Source organism: Aphis gossypii, chromosome 2 (genome assembly GCF_020184175.1).
Source record: "Aphis gossypii isolate Hap1 chromosome 2, ASM2018417v2, whole genome shotgun sequence".
In the NCBI taxonomy this organism is placed as follows: domain Eukaryota; kingdom Metazoa; phylum Arthropoda; class Insecta; order Hemiptera; family Aphididae; genus Aphis; species Aphis gossypii.
In genome coordinates, this window is record NC_065531.1 from 52,901,768 (window position 1) to 52,918,578 (window position 16,811).

General features: G+C 28.2%; 1 protein-coding gene across 4 annotated transcripts in view; it reads right to left on the reverse strand.

Annotated features, from left to right (window-relative positions):
• Nucleotides 1–8,348, reverse strand: part of LOC114121821 (sodium channel protein para) — a 63,516-nt gene extending 55,168 nt beyond the window's left edge. For 3 of the 4 annotated variants that reach the window (XM_027984298.2, XM_027984300.2, XM_027984299.2), the window contains exon 1: nucleotides 7,668–8,348. The gene's annotated coding sequence lies outside the window, so the exon portion shown is untranslated. The remainder of the gene's footprint in view (nucleotides 1–7,667) is intronic. The other variant, XM_050201789.1, reaches the window with a different exon arrangement.
• Nucleotides 8,349–16,811: the final 8,463 nt, after the last annotated feature.

Consider the following 16,811-nt stretch of genomic DNA (forward strand, 5'->3'; position numbering starts at 1 on the left):
GAATGTTGGGAGTCGATTGGATTATATTTTATTCAATATACTTTCTTTATTTTTTAAACGTAAAATTATTGACTATCTATAATCGGTATTAATGAACAATATTAGGATTAATATATGTATATATATATATATATATATGTATTTGTGTGATGGTCCGTGCGTGCTTTAAAATTCATATGATACTGAGTTTAATTCCTTTGGGGACCACCACAAAAGGCCACAAACAAACACAAATATAATATATACTCGGTCACACGCATGGTATGTCCAATGGGAATTCCACATGCTTAGTGGACACATTTTCACTGTGTGAGTGTATGACTACAAAGTTGCATTGTAGGTGTAAAAACTTCAAAGGATACTGCACATACTTCTATGTTTATTATCATCCAACACTGTCGTAAAAATTACAATATCGATCTGTCCGCGTTAGTTGCATTCGAGCTTTCTGATTGCATAAAAAAATAAAACCAACTATTATAGCCAACCATTATAACGGCGCCGCATATTGCAAATTCGATAATAAATAATGCTGATAATACATTATTATATTGTGTATGGATGAAATTATAAAAGAAAAGAAATAAGATACAATATGTGATAAGAATTTGCTTGATCTGATATTCTATTTATACGGAAATATATTACGAACATGTTACTAGTTACTATACTCTTTGGTAAAGTCTTATAAGTCGCAAGTCCGTCATCCGTTTCAAAAATGTCCACTGCACTTTATATTTATTATCTTTTACGTGATAGTATTATGCATATTATTATTATATTACATACAAATTTCCTTCTAAGCATTTTGTGTTCAACAATAACGTGTTTACATAGTAACATAAAACAGTATTATCATTATGTAGGTATTGATTTACCATATACTTCGCTATTTTTAAATCTTTTTACTACGTACAATGTACATTACACATAATATATTTGTGGTTTTTTTGTGCTATAACAACATTTGAATTAAATTTCTGTTAAGACGTATACATAATAATTTAATATAGTACAAATGTTTTAAAGTTAGTTTTATTGAATATCAAATGTATTTTTACAATAAATTATAATTGCCTCGAAATATGCCAAAATTCATAATTATATTATTTTTAATCTATTAAAAATTCTTATTTGTCATCAAAATGTTATTATAATAGTAGTTTTATATAATTTTAATATTTTCCAAACAATGAAGTTCACGTTAATGGTTTTTAACATTAACACCTTTATTTAATAATAATACAAATTAAATTGAGTATTGTTTAAATATGTCGTATATCAAAAACAATACCTATTGGCCAATAAAACTGCTAATACAATGCCACAAGATTAAAGAACATAATATAATTAACAGCTTATAGTTCATATAATTATAATAATTATAAGCTATACAATTATTGATACATGATATTCATTATATTGTATTTATTGAATAGGGCCGGTGTTTTAAATTCAAATTTTTTTTATTACTTTTAATTATTTAAAGAAAAAGTTTTTTAAAATATAAGTTTTGTTTTAAACATATCACAAACAAATGCATAACAGTGAAATAAGTTCAAAATATGTATAACTTTATCCTGAATTAGGTTGTTACCGATATGATTTTTCACAACAGTATAGTTTTCGTAGTAATTGATTGCCTGATTTACTTATTTGATTTTAGAAGCTTTGTATAATTTCTAACCACCTGCTTTAATATATACCACCAAATGGTTTTTTTTAATCTCTTGAATATAGAAATATCTTTGAATTTAAATAGTATCTCTTACAATCTTTTTAAACCTTTTTTTTCTCTACGTTTTTTGTTAATAATTTTACTTGGCAGCACCGTGGTTGGTGTCTAAGGGAGATGATGAGGTGGTGAAACGATTTCTTATATTACACGACTTCTACCGAAAAAATAAATATACAAATAAAATAACGTTCAAGTACATTATTTTCAATTATTCTATAATATATTACGTCTCGTGTTCTCTTGTGAAATATAAATCCAGTAGATCGAGTCAAAAAATACTACGTAAGAGTAAAACCTAACATCAAACACCGTTGTGCTATGCCGTCTCATATTTACACACGGAATAAATGCTATCTCATTTTACGAAATAACAGGGTTCGGCAAATTATTTACCGGAAAATAGACTAATAACAGAGTTACCTGTAAGGAGATGGAAAAAATACTTATTCACTTACATACAATTTTCGATCATCGTCTGCAATGTTCGAACACGTTAATCAATTAACTTATAAATCTTAGATTTAAAAAAATTCGAACTAATTGTTCTGGAGCAAGGTAATTTCCTGTGGAAGTTTTTAAGTGAATATTTGAAGTTATAAAAATCTCATGGAGAGAAAATACATTTTTACAATAAAAGTACATTATAGTTGATGGTTAATAATTTAAATAATATAAAATAAATTCTATTTGAAAAATATTTTTTTTTTTAATTCTAATTTATTGTTATTTTTATTATATATATATTATATCATCACATTGAATTTCTAACATAAATTAAAAAATATATATATATTATCTTTTTCGATCTTCACATTTTATGTTCTTATCATTTTTAATTTATTATGTAAAATAAAATAATTTAATTTCAAATTATTTTTTTATTTTGCATAATTTATTACACAATTTAATTTATTTTATTTCTAGTGTTAAAATATTAAATTTTGTTATGTTAATTAAATAAATAAGTATTTTTAATTTCAAATAATTTACCGCACGAAAATGTATGTTAAATAAATAATAATTTATCAATTTATAATGTATCGCAACTTTAAATATTAATTAATTTATTTTAATATTAATATAAAATATATGAAATATGTATAAGTAATAAAAATAATAAAAATAATAAAAATAATTAAGGACTAAGCCAAAAGTACTTAACATAAAATAGGTAACCAAAATAATTAAAACTAAACCTACTCACTTATATTAATATATTAGATAATATGTAAGTATGAAAAATAAAGTAATTAATTTTTATTGGTATTATTTCTATAATATACTAACTTAATATTCAAACATGCGATATTGAAAATTGTACGCTAAGATATCTTCTATATTTGTATTATTATTATTATTATTATTAAAGTGATTAATTATTAATGAGTAATTAATACGTCATAATGTTTATATACCTTTCACTACATTATATAAATTAAGTTGTTAATCTAAGAACAACGAAAGATGACAACTAATAAAATTCAGATAAAATATAACTGATGATTTAGGATCAATAATTGTATGATATATTATATTAATATTTCCGGTGAATTGTCTTTTGATAAAATGTTGGAGTTTGATTTTTGCGTGGTGAAATATTTACCGATTGATTGAATTATACCCAAATAAATATGAGAATTGAATGAAATGCGAGCCCAATCAAGATAATTAAATTTATATGATTCATAAAACTATAAAATAATAGACAATAAACTATAAGTAGACAGGTATTTTTCAATCAATAATCGTTGAGCACAATAACATTATATAGGTAAATACGTATACTGAAACCAGAGCAGTGTTAAACTCTTGGTGAAGCTCTCCACTTCAAATATCTAATTACCCACTGTTACCATCATGCCGACATCAGAATAAACCACAGACAAAAAGTATTTTCAAAATTATCCAACTTAATCTAATTATTATTCTGTATATAATATATTCTATAGTAGTGTAGTTATTTATACCAGTCAACTATTACTATATGAAATAATTTCAATAATAATAAAAATAAAAAGTAAAATCATAAAAATAAATAACATTTTTTTAACGTTTTTGTATAATGATTGACTGTTTTTGAAAATTAAATAATATTATATATGTTTTAATAATTTACCTACGTTTATAAAAAAAAAAAAAAACATCTGCTTGAGACATACTGCTATCAAGTGATTCATTATCCCAGCATCTTATATTAATGGATGCATCTATTATAATTTATATCATGTTGTAATGTAAATTTTTCAATTATAATATTTTTATGATCACACGGCGTTTTAGAAAGCAATTTATCTACAAACAGGTCTTTCGCGTCTATCACAACTTACAACTCACATTTCATAAGACACAATATTATGATATTATTAATTTATCTATTCCATTATACGGTGGTTTATTTAAATACATAAAAGTACGACATTGATGAAAAAATATAGAGCAATGTGAAATTATTATAATATTACATAATATTATATATCTCTTTAAAAATTGAACGTAATCTTAGACAACTGAAAAAGAAATAAATAATATTCAGTTCAAATTACAGTTTTGCCATAAATCATGTTTTATAAATCTATTTTATTTAAATGTATATAGGTAGTACCCAATTACTATATTAATTATACAATATAATATGATTTAAATATAAAAATATATATTTATTAAGTATTGTTGTTTGATGAAAATAGATTGTATAAATGATTCAATAGATACATATTATAATAACAATATAATCATTAATTTCTACAAATTCATGAGAAACATTAGAATGCTTTTGTAATAAGATTGAAAATTATAATATAATAAGATCGTACACCTTAAAATACCTACATACCTCAAAATGCTCAACCACACATGTCAGAAAACGTAGAAATTATCACACTAAGTTATCTGCCAAACTTTGTAAATACGACTTCGCTTATAATATTTTTATTTAATGCTAAATAATAGTTTAAATTTTGGTAAAGAAACATGCATCGCGTTTTTTTTTTTTAAGAGTTCGTGAAATATGGTAATATCTGTTCTCATAAGGAACACGATACACAATTTGTAACATGTATATACGAAAATATAACAATAGGACACGTCATGATGGTTAGTTGGTTTGAAGAGGCCATTACTTAAGATAGATAGCGTCACAAACTTAATAATTGCCAAAACGTGGTGAACAATAAAATATTGTTAGTTGTTACATCATAAACTTCATATTCTCCAGAGAGAATATATGGGTGTATATCATTCTGTTCGTATGCGTTGGAATTAAGAATAAAAAAAAAAAAATGCTCTATAGACATAGACATAAATACATAATACCACGACCAGATTATTTTTCATATAATATGGACTAATTTGATTGTAACTTGATTATTATTATTTTTCTTTTTAGAAAAAGGCAGTTGTCAGAGAACTGGTACAAAGGTAAACGAACGTCGGTCGACTAAGAAACGCAATGTTTGCGAATACCTAAAGTATAAGGTTAAAAAATATTTTGTACTACCTGCCGTTCGTGTTTACTCACATTTAGAACATTAAATTTGAAATTATTTATGTATATAAATACATAAACAAAAAAAAAAAATAGTATTAAGACTTTCATAATAGGTCAAGAAGGTATGACTTGCTAAATGTAAATAATTACGCTTCCATGACGTACAGCTTATTATATAATATTATATAATATAAATTCATGCCTTCGTTCAAAAAATACAATGACGTCATTAATGAGGTGAAAATATAGTTACATGGTATTTTTTTTTTTACCTAGTGGTATGGTAATATAATTATTTAAATTGACCAATATTATAGTTTCTGACCACTATTGTGCGTGCTAAAATATTTTGCGTTGTCGTTGAATTATAATATTTTGTTCAACGACACACGTGTTATTTTACATTTTAATATTAGTCAAAAACAGCAAAAACTATACATTCAGATAATCAACTCTTACTTTAAAACTTTGAATTACATTACATCACCTACATTTTAGGAATATAATGGTAAAAAAACAAGTCCAACTTTTATTGCAAAGGGTGTATGTTTGGAAAAAATATTGATGCTAAAATATTGTTATACGTATTATAAGTATTCCATGTCAAAGACTTGAACAACATCTTAATATCTAACTATATGGTTACACAATAGTCAAAGTGATAATATAATTTATAAAATACTTTAACAATTATGACTCTTTAATTTCTTTTTTTATATGTTATTAATAATTTATTCCATATAATGAACATATGCGTACACGCATAATATAAATTATAAAAAACGTACTAGTGCTCTATAGACATAAAGAATCTTTAGAAGTATATTTTTCCAATTGCAACTTATAGTTTATAATTATTTAAATCAGATAATATAGAAACAATTATACTTATAAGGTAATTTTGTGTTCTGCAGTAATTGATTATACAATGTATTTACGAATTATGATAATAATTGCTTTGAAAAAAATACATAATTTAAGATAATTAATCTTAACCCAAAAAATTATGAAGTGCATTGATGTATAATATAATAATTAAATTTGTAGTTGTTAACACTTTCAACTATTATTTGATATCGCGTTGTAATAACAACCAAAATTCGATCAATTATCTAAAAAAAAAAAAAAATTAGGTACTTAGCTTCCGAATAACATTTTTAATTTTTTTAGCGCATGCACTGGTGCATGACATTGAACGTATACAAAACCGATTGGATAATAATAGTATTGAAAAAACCTATACGTAGGTACTACAATGCTATTATTTTAAAACACAATAAATTATACGTGAAAAATGAAAAATGAATCAAGTTTCAATAATATATCAAAATATGAGTTGTTATAAAAAAAAAATACCCAAATTAATAAGGCATGCTTTCGACCAAACAAATAATAATAATAACCAATATCAACCTAATAAAAAATTGCTGGACTTTTGATCAAAACAATAATACTCATAATATTATACCTTGTTCTCCACGTGGATTTTTCCCCGTAAACTCAAACAAAACTTTCACATAACTATTTGAAACACCTTATTGTGATTGTTGTTTTTTAGATAGAATACATAACATATATAAGCTACGTTAAAGTATGACATTATTATTATAATATTATACATGTAAATATGGTATACGAGTACTAATATGGTATTATATACTCAGAGCAAATTAAATCGTCAATTGAATTATTTTAAGGAAGAAAAACTATAATAGTTATATTATAATTAATATTTTCGAGATCAAGATTTTTAATATGAGTACCGTGTATCATTACATAAAATATAACGATACCCGAGTATATATACATTATCATATTATTGAATCTGTATAATTGCGTCCAAATAGACTACGACACGCTGTACAGTGAACACTAAAATTACAACAGCGCAGTCAACGAACTCTAAGTGCATCGAGGGATGCACTATTTATGATAAATTATATCGCTTAGAGGTTAATCAAGTGACCACTGACCCGGGTGCATTGTCCCGAGCGTAGGATTTGTATCGCGGGTGTCCCCAAGGCCGATAGTGTGTGAACCCTGTGACCTCAAATCCTGCAAACTTAAATCTCGCCGTCCGCGAGACGACGATTCATGAGCGCCTGACACGGGTAAGAATCACTCTGCCCCATCACCATTGCTCATAAAATGACTTACACACCGCTTCCATGTACCCCATTCCCATGCCCAGCAATCGTCAACGAGATTGCTCATTCGAAGACGCGCATGGCGACCTGTCCCGTGATCACGGTAGGTACGCATTGGATAAATGTCTCGCGGAGATAGCAATATATCACCTCGTGATCATTTTATAATCTGCACATACGACACCGTGAAAACTGCAGTAATGTTACAAGATCGTACACGCGTTAACCACACAAACAAATATTGTATTTTGTCTAACAGAATATATTATTATCATCACATGTGCTAATTAGTTACCTGCGATGCGCGTGTCAGTGGTGACGAGAAGCCGCCACTGTCGAGCCGAATCGTCGTCGGTCGGGTTCGGCGCTTTCCATTTGCGGTCGGTCCGATTGTGTGATATGGTGTCCGAGAAAAGGGTCGTAAAAATAATGTCTGAGAGAAGAAAAAATTAAAAAAAAAAAAATAAACGAAAAGAATTTTTGAAAAATCAGTTGACGACTTGCATTCGACAGAGAACTCGATAATCGATTTATGTGATATTATAATATACGGATTCGAAAGTGAGTGACACCGACACCACACGATACAGACGAACTAGAGAAGACAAAGTAAGAGACACGCGAAGTATATTGTAACAAACGGCGGCGGCGGCGGTGGCGGCGGTGGCGGCGGCAACGGATGGGTATATAATATAAATGTGTGTGTGTGTGTGTAGGTGTGTGTAGGTTTATGTGTATGTTTGTGTTTTTGCGAGTGTGTGTTTATGTGTATTTGTGAGTAGGTGAGTGCGTGTGTGTAGGTGTGTGTTTAGGTGTATGTGTGTGTGATAGAAAAAAAAAACAGTTTTTACAAATATTATTGCAAAACCCTCCAAAATTAGCCGCGTATCGGTCGTCCGGCTCGCCGAGTAAACGTCATCCCACTGCGGAGCGGGGTTTTCGCCGTCGTCGTAGCCACCGTAATCGTAGTCACCACCGTAGTCGTAGTCGTCGTCGGCGTCGGCGTCGGTGGCGGCGGCCGTCGGTCGGCGTCGTCGGTGGCTCGTGTGGCGGGTGCGTTCCAGCGCCCGAGCCGAGCGTCGCCGTCGAGTTGCTCCGGAACTACACTCACACACACGCACACCGACACACAGTCGCTGCGCGCCCCCGTCCCGAGCAATCGATAGCCGATAGCCGCCGCCGCCAAAACCCTGGGACCGCGCCCTCTCTGACCCTTCCTCGCCACGATCGCGAAACGCGTCCGTCCGGCGGTAGAAGGGTAGGTGGAGGATAGGATAGGACGACGACGACGACGACGACGAAGACGACCTATGGACGGCGGCGGCGATTCGTGAAGGGTACTGTAATAAGGGGGGGTGACGAGGGGCCCAAAGTTTTGCGATACAGGGGGGGAGGTTACAGTGTATAATATATTACATAGGTACGTACCGCGCGCGTCGGTGTGCGGGTGACACAGGTGCCTTTTAGGTTCACTCAACCCTTCCCCGCCGCCGACTCTAACGAGCTACTTTTCGGCCGGGCGGCATGTATAACATTATTATAAGTATAGTCGGCGGCGGCGGCGGCGGTGGTATAGGTCGCCCTGGGGAATACATCATCGGTGGCGATTTTAGAGGGTTTTTGTACTTATGAACGAGCGCGGTCTTCCCCTAAGATTTTTTCCCGGCGAGGAAAAACCAAAATAATATAGCGAACACGATTTTTTTTTATTGCACACTGTTCACGTTACACCACCCTCGACGAAATTCTCGATAATTTATAGGGCCGACTCGAATAACCGTCGTCCATCAATTTTTAGAACATCGCTGCGTATCATCACAACAATATTGCCACCGTCACGCTCGGTGTAATACGTCTTGAGTGTATATTATTATTATATTATGTGGGTAAAACGATCATTTAGAAGGTATATTATAAAATATTAGTATTATTACTGTTATTGTTTTTTTATAAAAGATTTATTGGATAAAGCGGTCATCTTGCACAGCAGCAGTGTACACAGATAGTTCGAAACTTCTACGAAAACTTTTCATGAAACATTTTTTCCGTCATATATATAATGTACAGGGTGAATCTCCAAGCACCTCTCCCGTTTTCTTTTATCCTGTAACAAGGCATTTATTTAACTTTTGATTTTCTATCATTTTAAGTAAACTTATTACCTAAGGGCTATACTTTAAAATTCTTAAAATAATATCATTGAAAGATTGAAAGATTGTACAGTAGAGATACAAACTTCTAATTTTCAAATAAAAATCATAATTTGGAAAAAAATTTTTAGAAATTTAAAATTTTTATAATTCCAAACCTGAACGAATTATTTCTGAGTTAGATATTAAATTGAATATACAAAAGATATAAGTTCATATAATGGTTTTTAATCTGTTATGAAAAAGAATAAATCATAAATGAGTAATCCATAACCAATGTGTTTAGATATTGACTTGAAATTTTTATGGATAGAATATTTTGATATTTTTTTTATAGTATTCACGCGGCGAATTGTTAGTTCGTGAAAAACAAATATATTATTATATAGGTACAGGGTCAACGGTGGATACAACAAATAAAATTGTAGTTATGATAGAATATAATTGTAATCTTATATTTTATACTTGATCAAATAAATCAAAATGATCGTTTAAAAGTCCACGTTGTTTACATTTAGCGTAGTTTAAGACTGGTCTGGATAAATCCGTGAGCATTAAATTTGTCACAAACAACGCAATGCAGGAGCAGCTAATAAAATATGGAATGTTTATAATGATTAGTATACTCGTATCTGTTATATTCAAACCACTTTTCGAATTATTAAACATTTATAGATTAATATAAATTACCACAATATGCCAACTATCAGCATGACTAAAATCAGAATTAACAAATTTATTATTTGAAAAAAAAACAAAAGTGAGCATTGAGCATGCTGTATATACTTTTATTATTTTTAATTACAAAAAGTTTTTCATGCCTTTTAAGATTTAAATTATTTTAAAAACTAACCTACAAATTATACTCTCTATTAGTTCGATCAATATACTTAATTAATGCACCATATAAATCGTAGCCATGTTAAATATTAACTCAATATTGATATTGACTTACTGTATAGCCCTTGTACACAAACTTTATATAATATTTACACTACTGATATTTTATCTATTTATCCGAAAAGTTGATGATCATATAATATACTTACTCCTTCTTTGAAGTATCACAAACACGCTTGATATTGCTCTCCAATTACATTAAATGTCTCTTTTCACTTTATTATCTTATCTGCCTTTAAGTCGTCATTCTATAGGACAGTCTAAAACAATCATGTGAACAATGAAATAGATAAAGTTATAGTATCGAGAGATTTATTTTGAACTTTCAAATTATATGCTTTATACTTAATAATTTTGTTCTATTATTATTTAAATTAAAAACATTCTGACCAATTAGTACAAAGATAAATTATAAATCAATAAATATATTAAAACTATGTACATTTTAGCATATATTTTTAACGTTTTTCCTAACAAATTAATTTACCCAAGTAATAAAATATTTTTGAAAATTGTATTAAAATAAAACTATACTTGTTTGAAAACACAATCATATATTTTTCAAACATAAAAAATTGATCAAATAATATATTGTATTATGGTTGTTCACTTTTTTTATCTATATGTATAGTTTTAGTGGTAGAAATGTATATTTTATTAAATGCTGATTATTCCTATGAAGTTTGTCTCAGAAGTTTTCCTGTGAATTGTTTATATTAGAATGAAATTATTATAGAGTACCAATTTAGCACCGATGTAAAAATCTAGAAATAGGACATTAAATAATGGACATAATGGAAACAGAAAAACGTATGCCCTTGATAAGTATTTTTCAGATATTTGCAATTCGTTTTTTTTTTTTTTATCAAAAAATAAAACGTTTAAGTTCTAAAATTTTAATTAATTGATACCACAATGCATTTTCTTTTCATTACCTTTCTTTTTTAATAAAGTATTAAATAAGAACTAATTTATATGTGAATAAAAAATATTAAAACTATTGATTGTTAGAAATATGGATAGAAAAAAAATTGAATAAAAGAAAACGATTTTCCTACAATAAATATTGTACCTAACTATACTTTTTAGTGATAAGATAATCTATTCTATCTACATTTTACATATTGTAAATATGATGAAAAGTAAAAAAAAAATTTAGTAAATTTAATTTAAGTATCAATAATAAAACTACATCTATGATTTTTTTGTATCAAAAGTAGTTTATCAATTGAGTAGTCAATATAACTATATTGAATTTATTATTAGGTAGATAAATCAATAACAAATTATAATATTATGGTTAGTACTTATTTTTAAAAGCACGCAGCGTTTATGACTGATTTAAATAATGGGTATTTTAATTGACCGTCTAGTAAACTTTTACACTCTGTTCATTGGACTTTTGTCCTGGTAACCTTTTGGACTATGATAAATAAAACAAGTAATAATGACTGATTAAAAAAAAAAAAGAAGCAACATGAGATTTCAATGATATTACAGTATTATAAACGGATTTTTAAATAGAGAATTTTGTTAGATTGGTAATACTATACTGAGTTATACTTAAACCTAGGAATAGTATTTTGGGTGCCTTCGTAAATTTTCGTAGACGGATGCCATTCACGCGACCGGACGGATGAATATATAATATTATCAACGCCGTTATATTATAATGTCTACACAATCTCTGAAAAAGAAAAAATGGCAGCATAATCTCCCTATAGACACGCCCGGAAGGGGGTAGAGTAGACGAGGGGTTAAAGCTCGAATTCTGCAATAACAACGCCAGGAAATAGTCAGTTTCTTCACACAATTACTACATACATATATGTATGGAGCGGCCAATAGTACACGAGAACTCGTGAGACCTTTATGTGAAACAGGACGGGAGCAACAACAACAAAAACAAAAAAAAATGTAAGTATATAAAAATAATTTTTTTCACTGTGCCATTGTCGCTGGACGGTCGGAGTTACAACTGAAAAAATACACAGTTGTCAGCACTATAATAGTATAATGTATATAAATTTATTATGTTATATATTATTTATAATAACATAGTCTACTACTGCTCTGTTATAACATCGCTATAAGTCAGTTTGTCAATCTGTTCGTCTGTGCCGTCCGAGATTTCGTTTATTAACTGTGTAGTGTGTACATAATATATATATATCATTGCCTGCAGCATTAGGTACTACTATCGCTGCCGACAACGTGGAAGTTTTGATGGTCTTGAGCAGCAATTTTCAACTTGCGGCCCACGTCAATTGATTTTATGTGGCGCAAATAAAACTCATTGAATTTAAACAAAAAATATAAAATTTAAATTTTGTAAACATAATAAAACGATCAAAGCGTATTGTACGCGATTGAAAAAAAGATTATTTCATGTTCTTAATATTTCTACTATGTATAATGCTATTTATGCATTTCATTGCTTTATCGCTTAACTAGCCGTGATGCGTATGTAACGCGTTATACGAACGATTAGTCACGTTATAAATGTCAGTGTAAGGCACTTTTGTTTATTTTGTTTCAATCGTAAGTAGCATGAAACATACATTTGTAATTTTAATATTTGTTGTAATATTATGGCAAGTGTATTTTCAAAAAAAAAAAAAAAACGAAAGATATCTGAAGAAAATAAAATGTTTTAAAACAATTGAGAAGAAGAATATTTTGTTGTAACAAAAAAAAAAATGCTCAGCTTCTTGTTTAATTTGTCGAGAAATTTATAATATTTTAAGTGATGAACTTAAAAACATATATTATTCGTCACCATACTACAAAACACAAATCATTTGATAATCTTATTGTTCCGAATCTTTGACGAGATATGAAAAATTGACTTCTTTCAAAAACTCATTGCAACAACAAAGTGTTATGTCATCAATGGTGGTATCACAAGATGCACCTGTCATAACTGCATCATAAAAAAAATTGTACATACTCGATAACTGGTAAGCATTTAAAAACATTCATTAATTTACAATATTTATAAAAAAATTTAGCAAAACATATGTATTATGTATTATGCTCGTATTCATTTAAAACTTAACAAATTGTAAGTTGTTTAGATTAGTTTTTGATTTTAGCACTGATAATTCAGCCACATCGTAATATTCTATTTTTTTAAGATATAGTACTGAATTACCTAACTATTAATAAAGTCTTTTTGAGATTCATTCCAATGAAACATTAAACCCGAGGCATCGACATTTCGAAATGATTAGTAATTTTCTGGATAATAATGATATTTATATTATAAAATTGGTTTGTATGTACACCGATGGATATCCATCGAAGACCCGATTTGAATAGGGATTCATTTCTCTGTTAAAAAAAAATAAAATATCAAAAATATCTTGTCATTTCACCAAGAAAACTTGGTAGCATGTATCTCTATTTCTGAAGTAGATTTAGTTATTAAAAACATCATAAAAATAGTTAGTTATATTTAAGAAAATTAACTTAATCACAAAAGATTTAAAAGTCTTGAATGAAAGAAATAAACAGTAATTATAGTGACGTTCTTTTACACATTTCATAGCGTTGGATCAATAGAGGAAAATTATTTGAAATTTTTTTATTAATTTATGATTAGAAATTTCTGCATTTTTACAGCAAAATAATAAATTTTATAAGCTTAAAAACAATAATTAGTGGAATCTTTTAATTTATATGTGTGATATCACAGAAAAATTTAATAAACTCAACCGCAGTTTACAGGTTGTAAATAAAATCAATTTGCAGATGGCAATTAAAGTTTTTGCTTTTGAAGAGAAACTGGAGATTTACAATAAAGAAATATAGAATCAAATAGGTATAGGATAATAATTTCTCTACCCTTTCAAAAATTATACAAGATGATATTCTCAAACAAACAATAAAATCATTTAAAATCATTTAAAATCATTCAATGAATTTTAAAAAAAAGATTACAAAATTCAAGAGATGTAAATAATTTATTCTACTTATAAAAAATCTTGGCACTTAAAAATAACAAGTATAATACAATTAGCTGCATTGGTCGTATATGATTATTCAAAACTATTTGATGAATTTATTGAGTTAAAAGATGATACAAATTTAGTAGATATTTTCAAAAAGAAAAGAGAACAAAAAGAATACATTGAATTTTGGAGTTAAGTGTCCAGAAAATAAAAAACAATACAAAAATATGCCCACATTTTGCTTACAATGTTCAAATTTACATATCTATGTTCATATCCAATGATGAAATATGCAAAGAATTTGTACAGAAATCGGCTTACTCTTTCACGTCTTAATTTATTGAATGTAGCATCAAAAATCACACTAGTTCAAAAAAGAAATTAAATATTTTTTTTAGTTAATTATCAAATTGTGCGTAATATACTACAAATTATGTATAAATCTATTTTTAATTTTTTTTTCAAATCTCTTTTTTGTTCATTTCGATTTACGTTCCGTATAATATTTTAAAATATTTTATGTGGCCCAAATAAAAAAAAAAGGTTGGGTATAGCAGGTTTTAAGCAAGGAATTTCATTACTGGCAACGACGCACGAAGTCGTCTTTTTCTCAGAATATTACTCTATACCTGTCCCTACCAAAGATTTCGTGACCAATTTCACCGCGTTGCTAAACTATTTTCCTTTTTATTTATATTATAAATAAATACGATGTACACTCTCTTTATCTTACATACATTCACGTAAAAATTAACAGAATTCATTGTCTCACCATTGTCGAAGAAACCAAAGTAGGGTTGTAACAATATTTTGAAGAAATACAACAGAGCAAAATAAAATATTCTTAACTTCATTTTTACCTATGACATAGCATTTCGATGCAAAAAGTAATCGGTCGATGAACATACAATCTTTACAAAAATATGATTTAGTAGTAAAACCATACCAACATTATTTTAAATACATACAAAAAACAACTTAAATATTTAGTAACTTTTTGATATATTTCAAATTACATATAAATGCTGAACAAAATTTTAACTCAACAAAAACAACATTCTTCCTTTTCATGATAAACTCACATTATATTATATAATGTACTTACGTTTTGAGCATAGAAAAAAAAATATTAACGATACTCCATCAAACCCTTACTGCAACCGATAACCTTTTCTTGTAGTTTAATGATCAGTATATAACTATTATAGAATAATGGATACCTATATGATCTAATAACGCGCATAGAAAATCACGAATACAGTGTATATTATGAAAACCGTATTCAATTTTTCAGACGTTAAGTAAATTATTTAGCCATCCAATATGAATGATTTATTTTTGGTTCGTAAGAAAACTATAATAAACCCCAATATGCTAATAATCCATATCCGTATTTAAATTAACTCATGACCCAGTATAATAATATTTTAAATTATAATATATAAAATGTATTATATACACATAAAGCACAAAATAAAAAAAAAAACTGTACATTCCATACATGATATTATAAATTCATAACATACTATATGGTATATAGTAGGTAGGTACTTTGAATATCTTATTACTTATTATTATTATTCATACGAATGGGTGAAAAGAAATAAATTAATCTCATCGAGTATATGGTATAAAACTCGTTAAAAGTTGCAAAATTATATAACGCGAAGAAGGCTGTATTAAAATAAACAGTGGTATTGTATAATTTAATGGACATATTATGCGGTAAAACGTATACTACACGCGCAATAGTACATTTTATTGTTATGTTGGTTTATTGAAAAAAATAAATTATCGTTTGTTACGATACGCTTGCGAGTTACGTATGCGATAAGTAGAATATCGATTTACGGCGTTTGTTTTTATCACGATATATTCCTATGTGCTATTTACTAATATTTTGCGCACATCAACCATAAAAAAGATATAAAAAATAAAAAATAAAAACCTTTCTATATGGATAATCAATAAAAATTCGGTTTTAACAGCGATACGATAGAGTAATTCTGGTCATCTGAAATCGAAAAAATGGGTACTGTACACATAAGTGAAATCTTTTTTTTTTTAATTTTTACTACCCCGACAATTATGAAATACAAAGTAACTTTTTTCATTCATCAATCAATGCACTATAGATACGTAAGTTTATTACAATGCATATTATATATACCTATTATTATCAGCTATCAACTTCCACGGGTTTATTGAATAAAACATTTGAGTTTCAGGATTCAACGAAACCGAGTATGCGCCATGGATTTGCGGTACGATTAAAATGTTACCTTATTGCATGCGACGAAATCGATATTATTTCTAAACTGATAAGAAGGGTATTTTCCTACCTATATTAACCGAAACAATCACTGGAAAACAATTAATTCAAAAATTAACTTTTTTTTATGTATAGCGAATAACATTCATAAGACGGAATAAATA